The sequence below is a fragment of the Oryctolagus cuniculus genome, chromosome 4, assembly GCF_051225735.1.
Source record: "Oryctolagus cuniculus isolate XC-2025 breed Fujian yellow rabbit chromosome 4, ASM5122573v1, whole genome shotgun sequence".
NCBI classification, from domain to species: domain Eukaryota; kingdom Metazoa; phylum Chordata; class Mammalia; order Lagomorpha; family Leporidae; genus Oryctolagus; species Oryctolagus cuniculus.
This window is the reverse complement of record NC_142870.1, coordinates 148,156,527-148,176,805: the sequence shown is the minus strand read 5'-3', so window position 1 is coordinate 148,176,805 and position 20,279 is coordinate 148,156,527.

The window sequence follows — 20,279 nt, the reverse complement described above, 5'->3', positions numbered from 1 at the left end:
CCATTTATTGAATAGACTGTCCTTGCTCCAGGAATTAGTTTTAGATCCTTGATCAAATATAAGTTGGCTGTAGATGTTTGGGTTGATTTCTGGTGTTTCTATTCTGTTCCATTGGTCTATCCATCTGTTTCTGTACCAGTACCATGCTGTTTTAATTACAACTGCCCTGTAGTATGTCCTGAAATCTGGTATTGTGATGCCTCCGGCTTTGTTTTTGTTGTAGAAGCTAGCTTTAGCTATTCGAGGTCTCTTGTGCCTCCATATAAATTTCAGCACCATTTTTTCCAGATCTGAGAAGAAGGTCTTCGGTATCTTGATTGGTATTGCATTGAATTTATAAATTGCTTTTGGGAGAATGGACATTTTGATGATATTGATTCTTCCAATCCATGAGCATGGAAGATTTTTCCATTTCTTGGTATCCTCTTCTATTTCTTTCTTTAAGGTTTTGTAATTTTCATCGTAGAGATCTTTAACGTCTTTAGTTAAGTTTATTCCAAGGTATTTGATTGTTTTTGTAGCTATTGTGAATGGGATTGATCTTAGAAGTTCTTCCTCAGCCATGGCATTGTCTGTGTATACAAAGGCTGTTGATTTTTGTGCATTGATTTTATACCCTGCTACTTTGCCAAACTCTTCTATGAGTTCCAATAGTCTCTTAGTAGAGTTCTTTGGGTCCTCTAAATAAAGAATCATGTCATCTGCAAAGAGGGATAGTTTGAGCTCTTCCTTCCCAATTTGTATCCCTTTAATTTCTTTTTCTTGCATAATAGCTCTGGCTAGAACCTCCAGAACTATATTGAATAGCAGTGGTGAGAGTGGGCATCCCTGTCTGGTTCCAGATCTCAGTGGAAATGCTTCCAACTTTTCCCCATTCAATAGGATGTTGGCTGTGGGTTTTTCATAGATTGCTTTGATTGTATTGAGGAATGTTCCTTCCAAACCCAGTTTGCTTAGAGTTTTCATCATGAACGGGTGTTGTATTTTATCAAATGCTTTCTCGGCATCTATTGAGAGAATCATATGGTTTTTCTTCTGCAGTCTATTAATGTGGTGTATCACATTGATTGTCTTGCGCACATTAAACCATCCCTGCATACCAGGGATGAATCCCACTTGGTCTGGGTGGATGATCTTTCTGATGTGTTGTTGCATTCTATTGGTGAGAATTTTATTGAGGATTTTTGCATCTATGTTCATCAGAGATATTGGTCTGTAATTCTCTTTCAGTGCTGCATCTTTTTCCGGCTTAGGAATTAAGGTGATGCTGGCTTCATAGAAAGAATTTGGGAGGACTCCCTCTTCTTCGATTGTTCTGAATAGTTTGAGAAGAATTGGAGTTAGTTCTTCTTTAAACGTCTGGTAGAATTCAGCAGTGAATCCATCTGGTCCTGGGCTTTTCTTTGTTGGGAGGGCCTTTATTACTGTTTCAATTTCTGTCTCAGTTATGGGTCTGTTTAGGTTTTCGATGTCTTCCTGGTTCAATTTAGGTAGGTTGCATGTGTCCAGGAATCTATCCATTTCTGATAGGTTTCCCTGTTTGCTGGCATACAAGTCCTTGTAGTAATTTCTGATGATTCTTTTTATTTCTGTGGTGTCTGTTGTTACATTTCCTTTTTCATCTCTGATTTTATTGATTTGGGTCTTTTCTCTTCTTTTTTTAGTTAGTTGGGCCAATGGGGTGTCAATTTTGTTTATTTTTTCAAAAAACCAGCTCTTCGTTTGGCTGATTTTTTGTAATGTTTTTCTTGATTCAATCCTGTTGATTTCTTCTCTGATTTTAATTATTTCTCTTCTCCTACTAGATTTGGGTCTGATTTGCTGTAGGTTTTCTAGATCCTTGAGGTGAATTGAAAGCTCATCTATTTGGTGTCTTTCCAATTTCTTGATGTAGGCACCTATTGATATAAACTTTCCTCTTAACACTGCTTTTGCTGTGTCCCATAAGTTTTGGTATGTTGTGCTGTTATCCTCATTTACTTCCAGAAAGTTTTTGATTTCTCTTTTGATTTCTTCTATGACCCATTGTTGATTCAGGAGCATGTTGTTCAATCTCCATGTGTTTGCGTATGCTCTAGGGATTCCTGAGTTGGTAATTTCCAACTTCATTCCTTTATGGTCTGAGAAGCTGCATGGTATGATTCTAATTCTTTTGAATTTGCTGAGACTCACTTTATGGCCTAGTATGTGGTCAATCCTAGAGAAGCTTCCATGTACTGCTGAGAAGAATGTGAAATCTTTAGCTGTAGGATTGAAAGTTCTGTATATATCTGTTAGATCCATTTGGGCTATAGTGTCGTTTAAATCTACTGTATCCTTGTTGATCTTCTGACCGGATGATCTGTCTATTTCTGAGAGTGGAGTATTGAAGTCCCCCAGTACTACTGTATTGGGGTCTAAGTCTCCCTTTAAGTCCGTTAATAAATCCTTTAGATAAACTGGTGCCCTGTAGTTAGGTGCATATACATTGATAATTGTTATATCTTCCTGTTGAATTGATCCCTTAATCATGATATAGTGTCCCTCTTTGTCTCTCTTAACAGTTTTTGTGGTAAAGTTTATGGTGTCTGATATTAAGATGGCTACGCCCGCTCTTTTTTCATTTCTGTTGGCATGGTATATCTTTTTCCAGCCTTTCACTTTCAGTCTGTATGGATCTTTGTTGGAAAGATGTGTTTCTTGTAAGCAGCAAATAGATGGGTTTTGTTCCTTAACCCAATCAGCCAATCGGTGTCTTTTAACTGGACAGTTCAGGCCATTCACGTTCAATGTGACTAATGAAAAGTGGTAACTTTGCCCTGCCATTTGCCAAAGATAAGTTCTAATATATGCTTTGAATTCCCTGTGATCTTTTGCTGTGAGGTTTCCTTCCTTGGTTTCCTTCCTTTACCTTCTTTCATATTGATGACTGTGTTTCTGTGTTTCTGTGTGTAACACATCTTTAAGCATCTTTTGCAGGGCTGGACGAGTGGCAACAAATTCTTTCAATTTCTGTTTGCAATGAAAAGTCTTTATTTCACCTTCATTCACAAATGATAGCTTTGCAGGATATAATATTCTGGGCTGGCAGTTGTTCTCTCTTAGTACCTGGGCTATATCTCGCCATTCCCTCCTAGCTTGTAGAGTTTCTGATGAGAAGTCAGCTGTGAGTCTGATTGGAGATCCTCTGAGAGTAATCTGACGTTTCTCTCTTGCACATTTTAGGATCTTTTCTTTATGTTTCACTGTGGAGAGTTTAATTACAACGTGTCGTGGTGAGGATCTCTTTTGGTCGTGTTTATTAGGGGTTCTGTGAGCTTCCTGTACTAGGATTTCTCTGTCCTTCTCCAAACCTGGGAAATTTTCTGCTAATATCTCACTAAAAAGGCCTTCTAATCCTTTCTCCCTCTCCATGCCTTCAGGAACTCCTAGAACCCGAATGTTGGGTTTTTTAATAGTATCCTGAAGATTCCCGACAATATGTTTCAGATTTCTAATTTCCTCTTCTTTTCTTTGCTCTGAGTGTATCCTTTCCTGTTCTCTGTCTTCTAAGTCCGATATTCTCTCTTCTGCTTCACCCATTCTGTTTGTAAGGCTCTCTATTGTGTTTTTCATTTGATCTATTGAATTCTTCACTTCAGTCACTATCACAGTTTCCTGTTGTACTAGTTGTTTTGTTTCATTTTGATTCCTCCTTAATATTTCATTTTCACGAGAGAGATTTTCTATCTTGTCCATTAAGGATTTCTGTAGTTCAAGAATTTGTTTTTGAGAACTTCTTAATGTTCTTATCAATTTTTTGAGATCTGCTTCTTGCATTTCTTCTATGTCAATCTTGAATTGGGGTGTCTTTTTCATTTGAGGGCGTCATGGTGACTTCCTTGTTTTTATTACCTCGGTTTTTGCGTTTGTTATTTGGCATATTGGAGATATTTGGTTTCTTCACTGTGGTGCTTTTTCTTGTTATACTATGACTCTAGATTAAGTGGACTATCTGTTTTTGATGGAGCCTTAGGGCTTGAGATGGGTGTGGCCTGAGAGCTCTGTTTGGTGTGCCAAAGGTGACACTCCCAGGTTAGGCGTGGTAAATCTCTCTCTCTCTCTTTTTTTTTTTTTGATTCAAAAGGGAAGTAATTCCGCACAGCTGAACGAAGTTGAAGGTAGTTAGCAGGCAAATGATATACCCACAGGAGCCAGAGATCGGAAGCTCTTTCCCAAGATCCCCACAGGGAATCTGTTCGGCCCTCAGAGTGGGCTCAAATTCTCCTTCAGCCTCCCACTGGGTTGCCAAAGTTATGGAATTGTAGCGTCTCTGGAGAGTGCTCACGTGAATTCCGTGAGTTCTCTCCCCCACAGTCTCTTTTTTCACAGTCTCAGTTCAGTAGCACCACAAATTTACTAGCTCCTAATCTCCTGTTAATTCGCCCCGCCCAGAGTCAGGTTTTTCTGCTAGGCTCAGGGCCGGTGCAGACCTGAGGTCGCTCTGCTTATGACGTATGTCCAAGATGGCGCCTGCTCTTTGTCTTGCTCGCTCTTGAGAGGTGAGCGGAGAGAGAGAAACCCGTGTCCGTACTAGTCACCCTTTTTTCTCTTTCTCTCTCTCTTCCAGTTAGCCTTGTGAACTTCCCCCCCCGGGGGTCGTTCCCTCTAGTCTCCTCTCTCCGCTTGCCTGCCGGTGTCTCGGGCTATTGAGGTTCGGCTCACCTCGCGTTCCAGCGCTGGTGTGTTGAGTCTGCCGCTGATGTCCCGAACTGTGGGCTCCCACGCTCTCCACGCAGGTCCGCTGTGAGTCACGCGTTCCGGAAGAGTTTCTTCGGCTGTTTCCTCCCCTACTCTTCCTTGAACCTGCAGTATCTCCACTTTTATTAAACTATCTCTCCCCAGACTATCAGTGTGCTCCCTTCCTATTCCGCCATCTTGCCGGAATCTCCCTGTTCTTATCAATTTTTTGAGATCTGCTTCTTGCATTTCTTCTATGTCATCATCCTCATAATCTTGAATTGGGGTGTCTTTTTCATTTGAGGGTGTCATGGTGACTTCCTTGTTTTTATTACCTCGGTTTTTGCGTTTGTTATTTGGCATATTGGAGATATTTGGTTTCTTCACTGTGGTGCTTTTTCTTGTTATACTATGACTCTAGATTAAGTGGACTATCTGTTTTTGATGGAGCCTTAGGGTTTGAGATGGGTGTGGCCTGAGAGCTCTGTTTGGTGTGCCAAAGGTGACACTCCCAGGTTAGGCGTGGTAAACCTCTCTCTCTCTCTCTCTCTTTTTTTTTTGATTCGAAAGGGAAGTAATTCTGCACAGCTGAACGAAGTTGGAGGTAGTTAGCAGGCAAATGATATATCCACAGGAGCCAGAGATCGGAAGCTCTTTCCTAAGGACCACACAGGGAATCTGTTCGGCCCTCAGAGTGGGCTCAAATTCTCCTTCAGCCTCCCACTGGGTTGCCAAAGTTATGGAATTGTAGCGTCTCTGGAGAGTGCTCACGTGAATTCCGTGAGTTCTCTCCCCCACCGACTCTTTTTTCACAGTCTCAGTTCAGTAGCACCACAAATTTACTAGGTTCTAATCTCCTGTTAATTCGCCCCACCCAGAATCAGGTTTTCTGCTAGGCTCAGGGCCGGTGCAGACCTGAGGTCGCTCTGCTTATGACGTATGTCCAAGATGGCGCCTGCTCTTTGTCTTGCTCGCCCTTGAGAGTTGAGCGGAGAGAGAGAAACCCGTGTCCGTACCAGTCACCTTTTTTTTTTCTCTCTCTCTCTCTTCCAGTTAGCCTTGTGAACTTCCCCCCCCGGGGGTCGTTCCCTCTAGTCTCCTCTCTCCGCTTGCCTGCCGGTGTCTCGGGCTATTGAGGTTCAGCTCACCTCACGTTCCAGCGCTGGTGTGATGAGTCTGCCGCTGGTGTCCTGAACTGTGGGCTCCCACGCACTCCATGCAGGTCCGCTGTGAATCAAGCATTCCGGAAGAGATTCTTCTGCTGTTTCCTCCCCTACTCTTCCTTGAACCTGCAGCATCTCCATTTTATTAAACTATCTCTCCCCGGACTATCAGTGTGCTCCCTTCTAATTCCGCCATCTTGACTCCTCCCCCTTGCTGCCTGTAGATTTCTAAGCATGACACGGCAATTGGTTGTGTTTTTTATTTCATAATGGATCCTCTGTCTAAACGCTTCTTTGTATCGCGTCAGAATAGAAAATTTGGGAGGGAAGAAGGAAAACCAATCAGAATCAGAAACCATTTAGGAAATTGCCGTTCAAGAAACCAAAAGTCGGCTGAAGCACCCAAAAGAATGACAGAAAGCCAGAATTGGAGCAAGCCAACAACTGTGTCCTGATTGAAAGGACCATTCCTTCCGTATCTTGAACTCCATAGTCCAGCCTCAAAGTCCAAGCTCACATCAGAAAATTCATGACAAACCATGAGAAATCAGAAAAATGTGAACAAAGCCAAAGAAATGCAAGAGTACTTTGTGATACTGGGATGGATTGAGTCACAAGGGAACCGGCTGTTTCCGGATTCATCCACCCCTCCCAGCTGACTGGCTTTGGAAACTAATTGAATTCACCTGAAAATCTCCATCAAACTTGATTGGAGGGGAATTAATTATCGGTCCCCTCTGCAAAAGGGTTCCATTTCTTTTTCCAAAACACAAAAACTCATCTTGGTCCTGCTGCCTGGAGATTTCTAAGCATGACACTCAATTGGTTGTGTTTTCTATTTCATAATGGAACCTCTGTCTAAACGCTTGTTTGTAGTGCGTCAGAATACAAACTTTGGGAGGGAAGAAGGCAAAACCAACTCAGACCCAGAAACCATTGAGGAAATTGCCGCTCAAGAAACCAAAAATCGGCTGAAGCACCCAAAACAATGACAGAAAGCCAGAATTGGAGCAAGCCAACAGCTGTGCCCGGATTGAAAATCACCATTCCTTCCGTGTCTTGAATTCCATAGTCCAGCCTCAAAGTCAAAGCTCACATCAGGAAATTCATTACAAAGCATGAGAAATCAGAAAAATGTGAACAAAGCCAAAGAAATGCAAGAGTCCTTTGTGATATTGGGCTGGATTTAGTCACAAGGAAACTGGCTGTTTCCGGATTCATCCACCCCTCCCTGCTGACTGGCTTTGGAACTAATTGAATTCACCTGAAAATCTCCATCAAACTTGATTGGAGGGGAATTAATTATCGGTCCCCTCTGCAAAAGGGTTCCATTTCTTTTTCCAAAACACAAAAGCTCATCTTGGTCGTGCAGCCTGGAGATTTCTTAGCATGACACGCCAACTGGTTGTGTTTTTTTATTTCATAATGGATCAATGTCTAAACTCTCATTTGCATTGTGTCAGAATACAAAGTTTGGGAGGGAAGAAGGCAAAACCAACTCAGACCCAGAAACCATTTAGGAAATTGCCGCTCAAGAAACCAAAAGTCAGCTGAAGCACCCAAGACAATGAGAGAAAGCCCGAATGGGAGCAAGCCAACAGCTGTGCCCTGATGGAAAAGGAGCATTCCTTCCGTGTCTTGAACTCCATATTCCAGCCTCAAAGTCCAAGCTCACATCAGAAAATTCATTACAAACCATGACAAGTAAGAAAAATGTGAAAAAAGCCAAAGAAATGCAGGATCCTTTGTGATATTGGGCTGGATTTAGTCACAAGGAAACCAGCTGTTTCCAGAATCATCCACCCGTCCCAGGTGTCTGGCTTTGGAAACTAATTGAATTCACCTGAAAATCTGTCAAACTTGATTGGAGTGGAATTAATTATCGGTACCCTCTGCAAAAGGGTTCCATTTCTTTTTCCAAAACACAAAAACTCATCTTGGTCGTGCTGCCTGGATTTCTAAGCATGACATGCCAATTGGTTGTGTTTTTATTTCATAATGGATCCTCTGTCTAAACTGTTGTTTGTATTGCGTCAGAAGACAAAATTTGGCGGGAAGAAGGCAAAACCAACTCAGACCCAGAAACCATTCATGAAATTGCCGCTCAAGAAAACAAAAGTCGGCTGAAGCACCCAAAGCAATGAGAGAAAGCCAGAATTGGAGCAAGCCAACAGCTGTGCCCTGATTGTAAAAGCCCATTCCTTCCGTGTCTTGAACTCCATATTCCAGCCTCAAAGTCAAAGCTCACATCAGAAAATCCATTACAAACCATGAGAAATCAGAAAATTGTGAAAAAAGCCAAAACATGCAAGAGTCCTCTGTGCTATTGGGCTTGATTTAGTCACAAGGAAAGCGGCTGTTTCAGGATTCATCCACCTCTCCCAGCTTTCTGGCTTTGGAAATTAATTGAATACACCTGATAATCTCCATCAAACTTGATTGGAGTGGAATTAATTATCGGTCACCTCTGCAAAAGGTTTCCATTTCTTTTTCCAAAACACAAAAACTCATCTTGGTCGTGCTGCCTGGAGATTTCTAAGCATGACACGCCAATTGGTTGTGTTTTTTCTTTCATAAGGGATCCTCTGTCTAAACTCTTGTTTGTATTGCATCAGAATACAAACTTTGGGAGGGAAAAGGCAAAACCAACTCAGACCCAGAAACCATTTAGGAAATTGCCACTCAAGAAACCAAAAGTCGGCTGAAGCACCCAAAACAAGGACAGAAAGCCAGAATTGGAGCAAGCCAACAGCTGTGCCCTGATTGTAAAAGCCCATTCCTTCCGTGTCTTGAACTTCATAGTCCAGCCTCAAAGTCAAAGCTCACATCAGAAAATGCATTACAAACCATGATAAATCAGAAAAATGTGAACAAAGCCAAAGAAATGCAAGAGACCTCTGTGCTATTTTGCTTGATTTAATCACCTTGAAACCGGCTGTTTCCAGATTCATCTACCCCTCCCAGCTGACTGGCTTTGGAAACTAATTGAATTCACCTGAAAATCTCCATCAAACTTGATGGGAGGGGAATTAATTATCGGTCTCCTCTGCAAAAGGGTTCCATTTCTTTTTCCAAAACACAAAAACTCATCTTGGTCGTGCTGCCTGGAGATTTCTAAGCATGACACGCCAATTGGTTGTGTTTATTATTTCATAAAGGATCCTCTGTCTAAACTCTTGTTTGTATTGCATCAGAATACAAAATTTAAAGGGAAGAAGGCAAAATCAACTCAGACCCAGAAACCATTTAGGAAATTGCCACTCAAGAAACCAAAAGTCGGCTGAAGCACCCAAAGCAATGAGAGAAAGCCAGAATTGGAGCAAGCCAACAGCTGTGCCCTGATTGTAAAAGCCCATTCCTTCCGTGTCTTGAACTCCATAATCCAGCCTCAAAGTCAAAGCTCACATCAGAAAATTCATTACAAACCATGATAAATCAGAAAAACGTGCAAAAAGCCAAAGAAATGCAAGAAACCTTTCAGGAAATTCCTGCTCAAGAAACCAAAAGTCAGCTGAAGCACCCAAAACAATGAGAGAAAGCCAGAATTGGAGCAAGCCAACAGCTGTGCCCAGATTGAGAAAGCCCATTCCTTCCGTGTCTTGAACTGCATATTCCAGCCTCAAAGTCAAAGCTCACATCAGAAAATTCATTACAAACCATCCTAAATCAGAAAATTGTGAAAAAAGCCAAAGATATGCAAGAGTCCTCTGTGCTATTGGGCTTGATTTAGTCACAAAGAAACCTGCTGTTTCCGGATTCATCCACCCCTGCCAGCTGACTGGCTTTGGAAACTAATTGAATTCACCTGACAATCTCCGTCAAACTTGATTGTAGGAAATTTAATTATCGGTCCCCTCTGCAAAAGGGTTCCATTTCTTTTTCCAAAACAGAAACACTCATCTTGGTCGTGCTGCCTGGAGATTTCTAAGCATGACACGGCAATTGGTTGTGTTTTTTCTTTCATAAGGGATCCTCTGTCTAAACTCTTATTTGTATTGCGTCAGAATACAAAATTTGGGAGGGAAGAAGGCAAAACCAACTCAGACCCAGAAACCATTTAGGAAATTGCCACTCAAGAAACCAAAAGTCGGCTGAAGCACCCAAAACAAGGACAGAAAGCCAGAATTGGAGCAAGCCAACAGCTTGGCCCTGATTGTAAAAGCCCATTCCTTCCGTGTCTTGAACTCCATAGTCCAGCCTCAAAGTCAAAGCTCACATCAGAAAATTCATTACAAACCATGATAAATAAGAAAAATGTGACAAAAGCCAAAGAAATGCAAGAAACCATTCAGGAATTTGCTGCTCAAGAAACCAAAAGTTGGCTGAAGTACCCAAAACAATGAGAGAAAGCCAGAATTGGAGCAAGCCAACAGCTGTGCCCTGATTGAAAAAGCCCATTCCTGCCGTGTCTTGAACTCCATAGTCCAGCCTCAAAGTCAAAGCTCACATCATTACATGAGGCTTAATGCTATAATGAGTACTCAAACAGTATATTTCACTTTGTGTTTCTATGGGGGTGCAAACGATTTAAATCTTTACTTAATTTACACTAAACTGATCTTCTGTAAAAAAAAAAAAGAAATTATCAATTCCCAACTTGACTCTCACTGGGATTAAACATGACAATAGGTCTGATCTGATTTCATCATCATTTAAAAAAAATCATTTATTATTTTTCACCTTATGTTTCTGTGTGGGAGCAAACTGTTGAAATCCTTACTTAAGGTATACTAAGCTGATCTTCTGTATATTAAGATAATCGAAAATGAATCTTGATGTGAATGGAAGGGGAGAGGGAGTGGGCAAGGGGATGGTTGTCGGTGGGAGGGACGGTATGGGGGGGAAGCCATTGTAACCCATGAGTCGTACTTTGGAAATTTATATTCATTAAATAAAAGATAAAAAAAAAGATTTAACACACACAAAAAAATAAAAAAAATAAAAAAAATAAAAAAGCCTTTAAAAAAAAAAAAGAAAATTCATTACAAACCATGATGAATAAGAAAAATGTGAAAAAAGCCAAAGAAATGCAAGAGTCCTTTGTGATATTGGGCTTGATTTAGTCACAAGGAAACCGGTTGTTTCCGGATTCATCCACCCCTCCCAGCTGACTGGCTTTGGAAACTAATTGAATTCACCTGAAAATCTCCATAAAGCTTGATGGGAGGGGAATTAAGTATCGGACCCCTCAGCAAGAGGGTTCCATTTCTTTTTCCAAAACACAAAAACTCATCTTGGTCATGCTGCCTGGAGATTTCTAAGCATGACACGCCAAATGGCTGTGTTTTTTATTTCATAATGGATCCTCTGTCTAAACTCTTTGTATTGCGTCAGAATACAAACGTTGGGTGGGAAGAAGACAAAACAAATTCAGACCCAGAAACCAATGAGGAAATTTCCCATAAAGAAACCAAAAGTCGGCTGAAACACCCAAAACAAGGACAGAAAGCCAGAATTGGAGCAAGCCTACAGTTGTGCCCTGATTGAAAAGGCCCATTCCTTCCGTGTCTTGAACTCCATATTCCAGCCTCAAAGTCAAAGCTCACATCAAAAAATTCATTACAAAGCATGAGAAATCAGAAAAATGGGAAAAAAGCCAAAGAAATGTAGGAGTCCTTTGTGATATTGGGCTGGATTTAGTCACAAGGAAACCGTCACTTTCCGGATTCATGCACCCCTCCCAGCTGACTGGCTTTGGAAACTAATTGAATTCACCTGAAAATCTCCATCAAACTTGATTGGAGGGGAATTAATTATCGGTCCCTTCTGCAAAAGGGTTGGCTTTTTTTTTTCCAAAACACAAAAACTCACCTTGGTCGTGCTGCCTGGAGATTTCTAAGCATGACACTCAATTGGTTGTGTTTTTTATTTCATAATGGATCCTAGTCTAAACACTTGTTTGAATCAAGTCAGAATAGAAAATTTGGGAGGGAAGAAGCAAAACCAATCAGAATCAGAAACCATTTAGGAAATTGCCACTCAAGAAACCAAAAGTCGGCTGAAGCACCCAAAACAAGGACAGAAATCCAGAATGGGAGCAAGCCAACAGCTGTGCCCTGATTGAAAGGACCATTCCTTCTGTGTCTTGAACTCCATAGTCCAGCCTCAAAGTCCAAGCTCACATCAGAAAATTCATTACAAGCCATGAGAAATCAGAAAAATGTGAACAAAGCCAAAGAAATGCAAGAGTCCTTTGTGATACTGGGCTGGATTTATTCACAAGGTAACTGGCTGTTTCCAGATTCATCCACCCCTCTCACCTGACTGTCTTTGGAAACTAATTGAATTCACCTGAAAATCTCCGTCAAACTTGATTGGAGGGGATTAATTATTGGTCCCCTCTGCAAAAGGGTTCCATTTCTTTTTCCAAAACACAAAAGCTCATCTTGGTCGTGCTGCCTGGAGATTTCTAAGCATGACACGCCAATTGGTTGTGTTATTTATTTCATAATGGATCCTCTGTCTAAACTCTTCTTTGTATTGCATCAGAATACAAACTTTGGGAGGGAAGAGGCAAAACCAACTCAGACCCAGAAGCCATTTCTTAAATTGCCACTCAAGAAACCAATGTCCGCTGAAGCACCCAAAGCAATGAGAGAAAGCCAGAATTGGAGCAAGCCAACAGCTGTGCCCTGATTGTAAAAGCCCATTCCTTCCGTGTCTTGAACTCCATAATCCAGCCTCAAAGTCAAAGCTCACATCAGAAAATTCATTACAAACCATGATAAATCAGAAAAACGTGCAAAAAGCCAAAGAAATGCAAGAAACCTTTCAGGAAATTCCTGCTCAAGAAACCAAAAGTCAGCTGAAGCACCCAAAACAATGAGAGAAAGCCAGAATTGGAGCAAGCCAACAGCTGTGCCCAGATTGAAAAAGCCCATTCCTTCCGTGTCTTGAACTCCATATTCCAGCCTCAAAGTCAAAGCTCACATCAGAAAATGCATTACAAACCATGATAAATCAGAAAAATGTGAACAAAGCCAAAGAAATGCAAGAGTCCTCTGTGCTATTTTGCTTGATTTAATCACCTTGAAACCGGCTGTTTCCAGATTCATCTACCCCTCCCAGCTGACTGGCTTTGGAAACTAATTGAATTCACCTGAAAATCTCCATCAAACTTGATGGGAGGGGAATTAATTATCGGTCTCCTCTGCAAAAGGGTTCCATTTCTTTTTCCAAAACACAAAAACTCATCTTGGTCGTGCTGCCTGGAGATTTCTAAGCATGACACGCCAATTGGTTGTGTTTATTATTTCATAAAGGATCCTCTGTCTAAACTCTTGTTTGTATTGCATCAGAATACAAAATTTAAAGGGAAGAAGGCAAAACCAACTCAGACCCAGAAACCATTTAGGAAATTGCCACTCAAGAAACCAAAAGTCGGCTGAAGCACCCAAAACAAGGACAGAAAGCCAGAATTGGAGCAAGCCAACAGCTGTGCCCAGATTGAAAAAGCCCATTCCTTCCGTGTCTTGAACTCCATAATCCAGCCTCAAAGTCAAAGCTCACATCAGAAAATTCATTACAAACCATGATAAATCAGAAAAACGTGCAAAAAGCCAAAGAAATGCAAGAAACCTTTCAGGAAATTCCTGCTCAAGAAACCAAAAGTCAGCTGAAGCACCCAAAACAATGAGAGAAAGCCAGAATTGGAGCAAGCCAACAGCTGTGCCCAGATTGAGAAAGCCCATTCCTTCCGTGTCTTGAACTGCATATTCCAGCCTCAAAGTCAAAGCTCACATCAGAAAATTCATTACAAACCATCCTAAATCAGAAAATTGTGAAAAAAGCCAAAGATATGCAAGAGTCCTCTGTGCTATTGGGCTTGATTTAGTCACAAAGAAACCTGCTGTTTCCGGATTCATCCACCCCTGCCAGCTGACTGGCTTTGGAAACTAATTGAATTCACCTGACAATCTCCGTCAAACTTGATTGTAGGAAATTTAATTATCGGTCCCCTCTGCAAAAGGGTTCCATTTCTTTTTCCAAAACAGAAACACTCATCTTGGTCGTGCTGCCTGGAGATTTCTAAGCATGACACGGCAATTGGTTGTGTTTTTTCTTTCATAAGGGATCCTCTGTCTAAACTCTTATTTGTATTGCGTCAGAATACAAAATTTGGGAGGGAAGAAGGCAAAACCAACTCAGACCCAGAAACCATTTAGGAAATTGCCACTCAAGAAACCAAAAGTCGGCTGAAGCACCCAAAACAAGGACAGAAAGCCAGAATTGGAGCAAGCCAACAGCTTGGCCCTGATTGTAAAAGCCCATTCCTTCCGTGTCTTGAACTCCATAGTCCAGCCTCAAAGTCAAAGCTCACATCAGAAAATTCATTACAAACCATGATAAATAAGAAAAATGTGACAAAAGCCAAAGAAATGCAAGAAACCATTCAGGAATTTGCTGCTCAAGAAACCAAAAGTTGGCTGAAGTACCCAAAACAATGAGAGAAAGCCAGAATTGGAGCAAGCCAACAGCTGTGCCCTGATTGAAAAAGCCCATTCCTGCCGTGTCTTGAACTCCATAGTCCAGCCTCAAAGTCAAAGCTCACATCATTACATGAGGCTTAATGCTATAATGAGTACTCAAACAGTATATTTCACTTTGTGTTTCTATGGGGGTGCAAACGATTTAAATCTTTACTTAATTTACACTAAACTGATCTTCTGTAAAAAAAAAAAGAAATTATCAATTCCCAACTTGACTCTCACTGGGATTAAACATGACAATAGGTCTGATCTGATTTCATCATCATTTAAAAAAAATCATTTATTATTTTTCACCTTATGTTTCTGTGTGGGAGCAAACTGTTGAAATCCTTACTTAAGGTATACTAAGCTGATCTTCTGTATATTAAGATAATCGAAAATGAATCTTGATGTGAATGGAAGGGGAGAGGGAGTGGGCAAGGGGATGGTTGTCGGTGGGAGGGACGGTATGGGGGGGAAGCCATTGTAACCCATGAGTCGTACTTTGGAAATTTATATTCATTAAATAAAAGATAAAAAAAAGATTTAACACACACAAAAAAATAAAAAAAAATAAAAAAAAAATTAAAAAAGCCTTTAAAAAAAAAAAAAAGAAAATTCATTACAAACCATGATGAATAAGAAAAATGTGAAAAAAGCCAAAGAAATGCAAGAGTCCTTTGTGATATTGGGCTTGATTTAGTCACAAGGAAACCGGTTGTTTCCGGATTCATCCACCCCTCCCAGCTGACTGGCTTTGGAAACTAATTGAATTCACCTGAAAATCTCCATAAAGCTTGATGGGAGGGGAATTAAGTATCGGACCCCTCAGCAAGAGGGTTCCATTTCTTTTTCCAAAACACAAAAACTCATCTTGGTCATGCTGCCTGGAGATTTCTAAGCATGACACGCCAAATGGCTGTGTTTTTTATTTCATAATGGATCCTCTGTCTAAACTCTTTGTATTGCGTCAGAATACAAACGTTGGGTGGGAAGAAGACAAAACAAATTCAGACCCAGAAACCAATGAGGAAATTTCCCATAAAGAAACCAAAAGTCGGCTGAAACACCCAAAACAATGAGAGAAAGCCAGAATTGGAGCAAGCCTACAGTTGTGCCCTGATTGAAAAAGCCCATTCCTTCCGTGTCTTGAACTCCATATTCCAGCCTCAAAGTCAAAGCTCACATCAAAAAATTCATTACAAAGCATGAGAAATCAGAAAAATGGGAAAAAAGCCAAAGAAATGTAGGAGTCCTTTGTGATATTGGGCTGGATTTAGTCACAAGGAAACCGTCACTTTCCGGATTCATGCACCCCTCCCAGCTGACTGGCTTTGGAAACTAATTGAATTCACCTGAAAATCTCCATCAAACTTGATTGGAGGGGAATTAATTATCGGTCCCTTCTGCAAAAGGGTTGGCTTTTTTTTTTCCAAAACACAAAAACTCACCTTGGTCGTGCTGCCTGGAGATTTCTAAGCATGACACTCAATTGGTTGTGTTTTTTATTTCATAATGGATCCTAGTCTAAACGCTTGTTTGAATCGTGTCAGAATAGAAAATTTGGGAGGGAAGAAGCAAAACCAATCAGAATCAGAAACCATTTAGGAAATTGCCACTCAAGAAACCAAAAGTCGGCTGAAGCACCCAAAAGAATGACAGAAATCCAGAATGGGAGCAAGCCAACAGCTGTGCCCTGATTGAAAGGACCATTCCTTCTGTGTCTTGAACTCCATAGTCCAGCCTCAAAGTCCAAGCTCACATCAGAAAATTCATTACAAACCATGACGAGTAAGAAAAATGTGAAAAAAGCCAAAGAAATGCAAGAGTCCTTTGTGATATTGTGGTGGATTTAGTCACAAGGAAACCGGCTGTTTCCAGAATCATCCACCCGTCTCAGGTGTCTGGCTTTGGAAACTAATTGAATAAATATGAAAATCTCCGTTAAACCTGATTTCAGGGGAATTAATTATCAGTCCCCTCTGCAAAAGGGTTCCCTTTCTTTTTCCAAAACACAAAAACTCATTTTGGTCGTGCTGCCTGGAGATTTCTAAGCATGACACACCAATTGGTTGTGTTTTTATTTCATAATGGATCCTCTGTCTAAACTCTTGTTTGTATTGCATCAGAATACAAACTTTGGGAGGGAAGAAGGCAAAACCAACTCAGACCCAGAAACCATTCAGAAAATTGCCGCTCAAGAAACCAAAAGTCGGCTGAAGCACCCAAAAGAATGACAGAAATCCAGAATGGGAGCAAGCCAACAGCTGTGCCCGGATTGAAAGGACCATTCCTTCCGTGTCTTGAACTCCACAGTCCAGCCTCAAAGTCAAAGCTCACATCAGAAAATTCATGACAAACCATGGTAATTAAGAAAAATGGGAAAAAAGCCAAAGAAATGCAAGAGTCCTTTGTGATATTGGGCTTGATTTAGTCACAAGGAAACCGGTTGTTTCCGGATTCATCCACCCCTCCCAGCTGACTGGCTTTGGAAACTAATTGAATTCACCTGAAAATCTCCATAAAGCTTGATGGGAGGGGAATTAAGTATCGGACCCCTCAGCAAGAGGGTTCCATTTCTTTTTCCAAAACACAAAAACTCATCTTGGTCATGCTGCCTGGAGATTTCTAAGCATGACACGCCAAATGGCTGTGTTTTTTATTTCATAATGGATCCTCTGTCTAAACTCTTTGTATTGCGTCAGAATACAAACGTTGGGTGGGAAGAAGACAAAACAAATTCAGACCCAGAAACCAATGAGGAAATTTCCCATAAAGAAACCAAAAGTCGGCTGAAACACCCAAAACAATGAGAGAAAGCCAGAATTGGAGCAAGCCTACAGTTGTGCCCTGATTGAAAAAGCCCATTCCTTCCGTGTCTTGAACTCCATATTCCAGCCTCAAAGTCAAAGCTCACATCAAAAAATTCATTACAAAGCATGAGAAATCAGAAAAATGGGAAAAAAGCCAAAGAAATGTAGGAGTCCTTTGTGATATTGGGCTGGATTTAGTCACAAGGAAACCGTCACTTTCCGGATTCATGCACCCCTCCCAGCTGACTGGCTTTGGAAACTAATTGAATTCACCTGAAAATCTCCATCAAACTTGATTGGAGGGGAATTAATTATCGGTCCCTTCTGCAAAAGGGTTGGCTTTTTTTTTTCCAAAACACAAAAACTCACCTTGGTCGTGCTGCCTGGAGATTTCTAAGCATGACACTCAATTGGTTGTGTTTTTTATTTCATAATGGATCCTAGTCTAAACGCTTGTTTGAATCGTGTCAGAATAGAAAATTTGGGAGGGAAGAAGCAAAACCAATCAGAATCAGAAACCATTTAGGAAATTGCCACTCAAGAAACCAAAAGTCGGCTGAAGCACCCAAAAGAATGACAGAAATCCAGAATGGGAGCAAGCCAACAGCTGTGCCCTGATTGAAAGGACCATTCCTTCTGTGTCTTGAACTCCATAGTCCAGCCTCAAAGTCCAAGCTCACATCAGAAAATTCATTACAAACCATGATGAGTAAGAAAAATGTGAAAAAAGCCAAAGAAATGCAAGAGTCCTTTGTGATATTGTGGTGGATTTAGTCACAAGGAAACCGGCTGTTTCCAGAATCATCCACCCGTCTCAGGTGTCTGGCTTTGGAAACTAATTGAATAAATATGAAAATCTCCGTTAAACCTGATTTCAGGGGAATTAATTATCAGTCCCCTCTGCAAAAGGGTTCCCTTTCTTTTTCCAAAACACAAAAACTCATTTTGGTCATGCTGCCTGGAGATTTCTAAGCATGACACACCAATTGGTTGTGTTTTTATTTCATAATGGATCCTCTGTCTAAACTCTTGTTTGTATTGCATCAGAATACAAACTTTGGGAGGGAAGAAGGCAAAACCAACTCAGACCCAGAAACCATTCAGAAAATTGCCGCTCAAGAAACCAAAAGTCGGCTGAAGCACCCAAAAGAATGACAGAAAGCCAGCATTGGATCAAGCCAACAGCTGTGCCCGGATTGAAAGGACCATTCCTTCCGTGTCTTGAACTCCACAGTCCAGCCTCAAAGTCAAAGCTCACATCAGAAAATTCATGACAAACCATGGTAATTAAGAAAAATGGGAAAAAAGCCAAAGAAATGAAAGAGTCCTTTGTGATATTTGGCTTGATTAGGTCACAAGGAAACTGGCTGTTTCCGGATTCATCCACCCCTCCCAGGTGACTGGCTTTGGAAACTAATTGAATTCACCTGAAAATCTCCATCAAACTTGATTGGAGGGGAATTAATTATCGGTCCCTTCTGCAAAAGGGTTCCCTTTTTTTTTCTAAAACACAAAAACTCATCTTGGTCGTGCTGCCTGGAGATTTCTAAGCATGACACGCCAATTGGTTCTGTTTGTTATTTCATAATGGGTCCTCTGTGTAAACTCTTGTTTGTATTGCGTCAGAATACAAAATGTGGGAGGGAAGAAGGCAAAACCAACTGAGACACAGAAACCATTTAGGAAATTGCCGCTGAAGAGTCCAAAAGTCGGCTGAAGCACCCAAAACAATGAGAGAAAGCCAGAATGGGAGCAAGCCAACAGCTGTGCCCCGATGGAAAAAGACCATTCCTTCCGTGTCTTGAACTCCATAGTCCAGCCTCAAAGTCCAAGCTCACATCAGAAAATTCATTACAAACCATGACGAGTAAGAAAAATGTGAAAAAAGCCAAAGAAATGCAAGAGTCCTTTGTGATATTGGGCTGGATTTAGTCACAAGGAAACCGGCTGTTTCCAGAATCATCCACCCGTCTCAGGTGTCTGGCTTTGGAAACTAATTGAATAAATATGAAAATCTCCGTTAAACCTGATTTCAGGGGAATTAATTATCAGTCCCCTCTGCAAAAGGGTTCCCTTTCTTTTTCCAAAACACAAAAACTCATTTTGGTCGTGCTGCCTGGAGATTTCTAAGCATGACACACCAATTGGTTGTGTTTTTATTTCATAATGGATCCTCTGTCTAAACTCTTGTTTGTATTGCATCAGAATACAAACTTTGGGAGGGAAGAAGGCAAAACCAACTCAGACCCAGAAACCATTCAGAAAATTGCCGCTCAAGAAACCAAAAGTCGGCTGAAGCACCCAAAAGAATGACAGAAAGCCAGCATTGGATCAAGCCAACAGCTGTGCCCGGATTGAAAGGACCATTCCTTCCGTGTCTTGAACTCCACAGTCCAGCCTCAAAGTCAAAGCTCACATCAGAAAATTCATGACAAACCATGGTAATTAAGAAAAATGGGAAAAAAGCCAAAGAAATGAAAGAGTCCTTTGTGATATTTGGCTTGATTAGGTCACAAGGAAACTGGCTGTTTCCGGATTCATCCACCCCTCCCAGCTGACTGGCTTTGGAAACTAATTGAATTCACCTGAAAATCTCCATCAAACTTGATTGGAGGGGAATTAATTAGCGGTCCCCTCTGTAAAAGGGTTCCATTTCTTTTTCCAAAACACAAAAGCTCATCTTGGTCATGCTGCCTGGAGATTTTTCAGCATTATACGCAATTGGTTGTGTTTTTTTATTTTATAATGGATCCTCTGTCTAAACTCTTGTTTGTAGTGCGTCAGAATACAAACTTTGGGAGGGAAGAAGGCAAAAGCAACTCAGACCCAGAAGCCATTTCTTAAATTGCCACTCAAGAAACCAAAAGTCGGCTGAAGCACCCAAAACAAGGACAGAAATCCAGAATGGGAGCAAGCCAACAGCTGTGCCCTGATTGAAAAGGACCATTCCTTCCGTGTCTTGAACTCCATAGTCCAGCCTCAAAGTCAAAGCTCACATCAGAAAATTGATGACAAACCATGGTAAATGAGAAAAACGTGAACAAAGCCAAAGAAATGCAAGAGTTCTTTGTGCTATTGGGCTGTATTTAGTCACAAGGAAACCGGCTGTTTCCGGATTCATCCACCCCTCCCAGCTG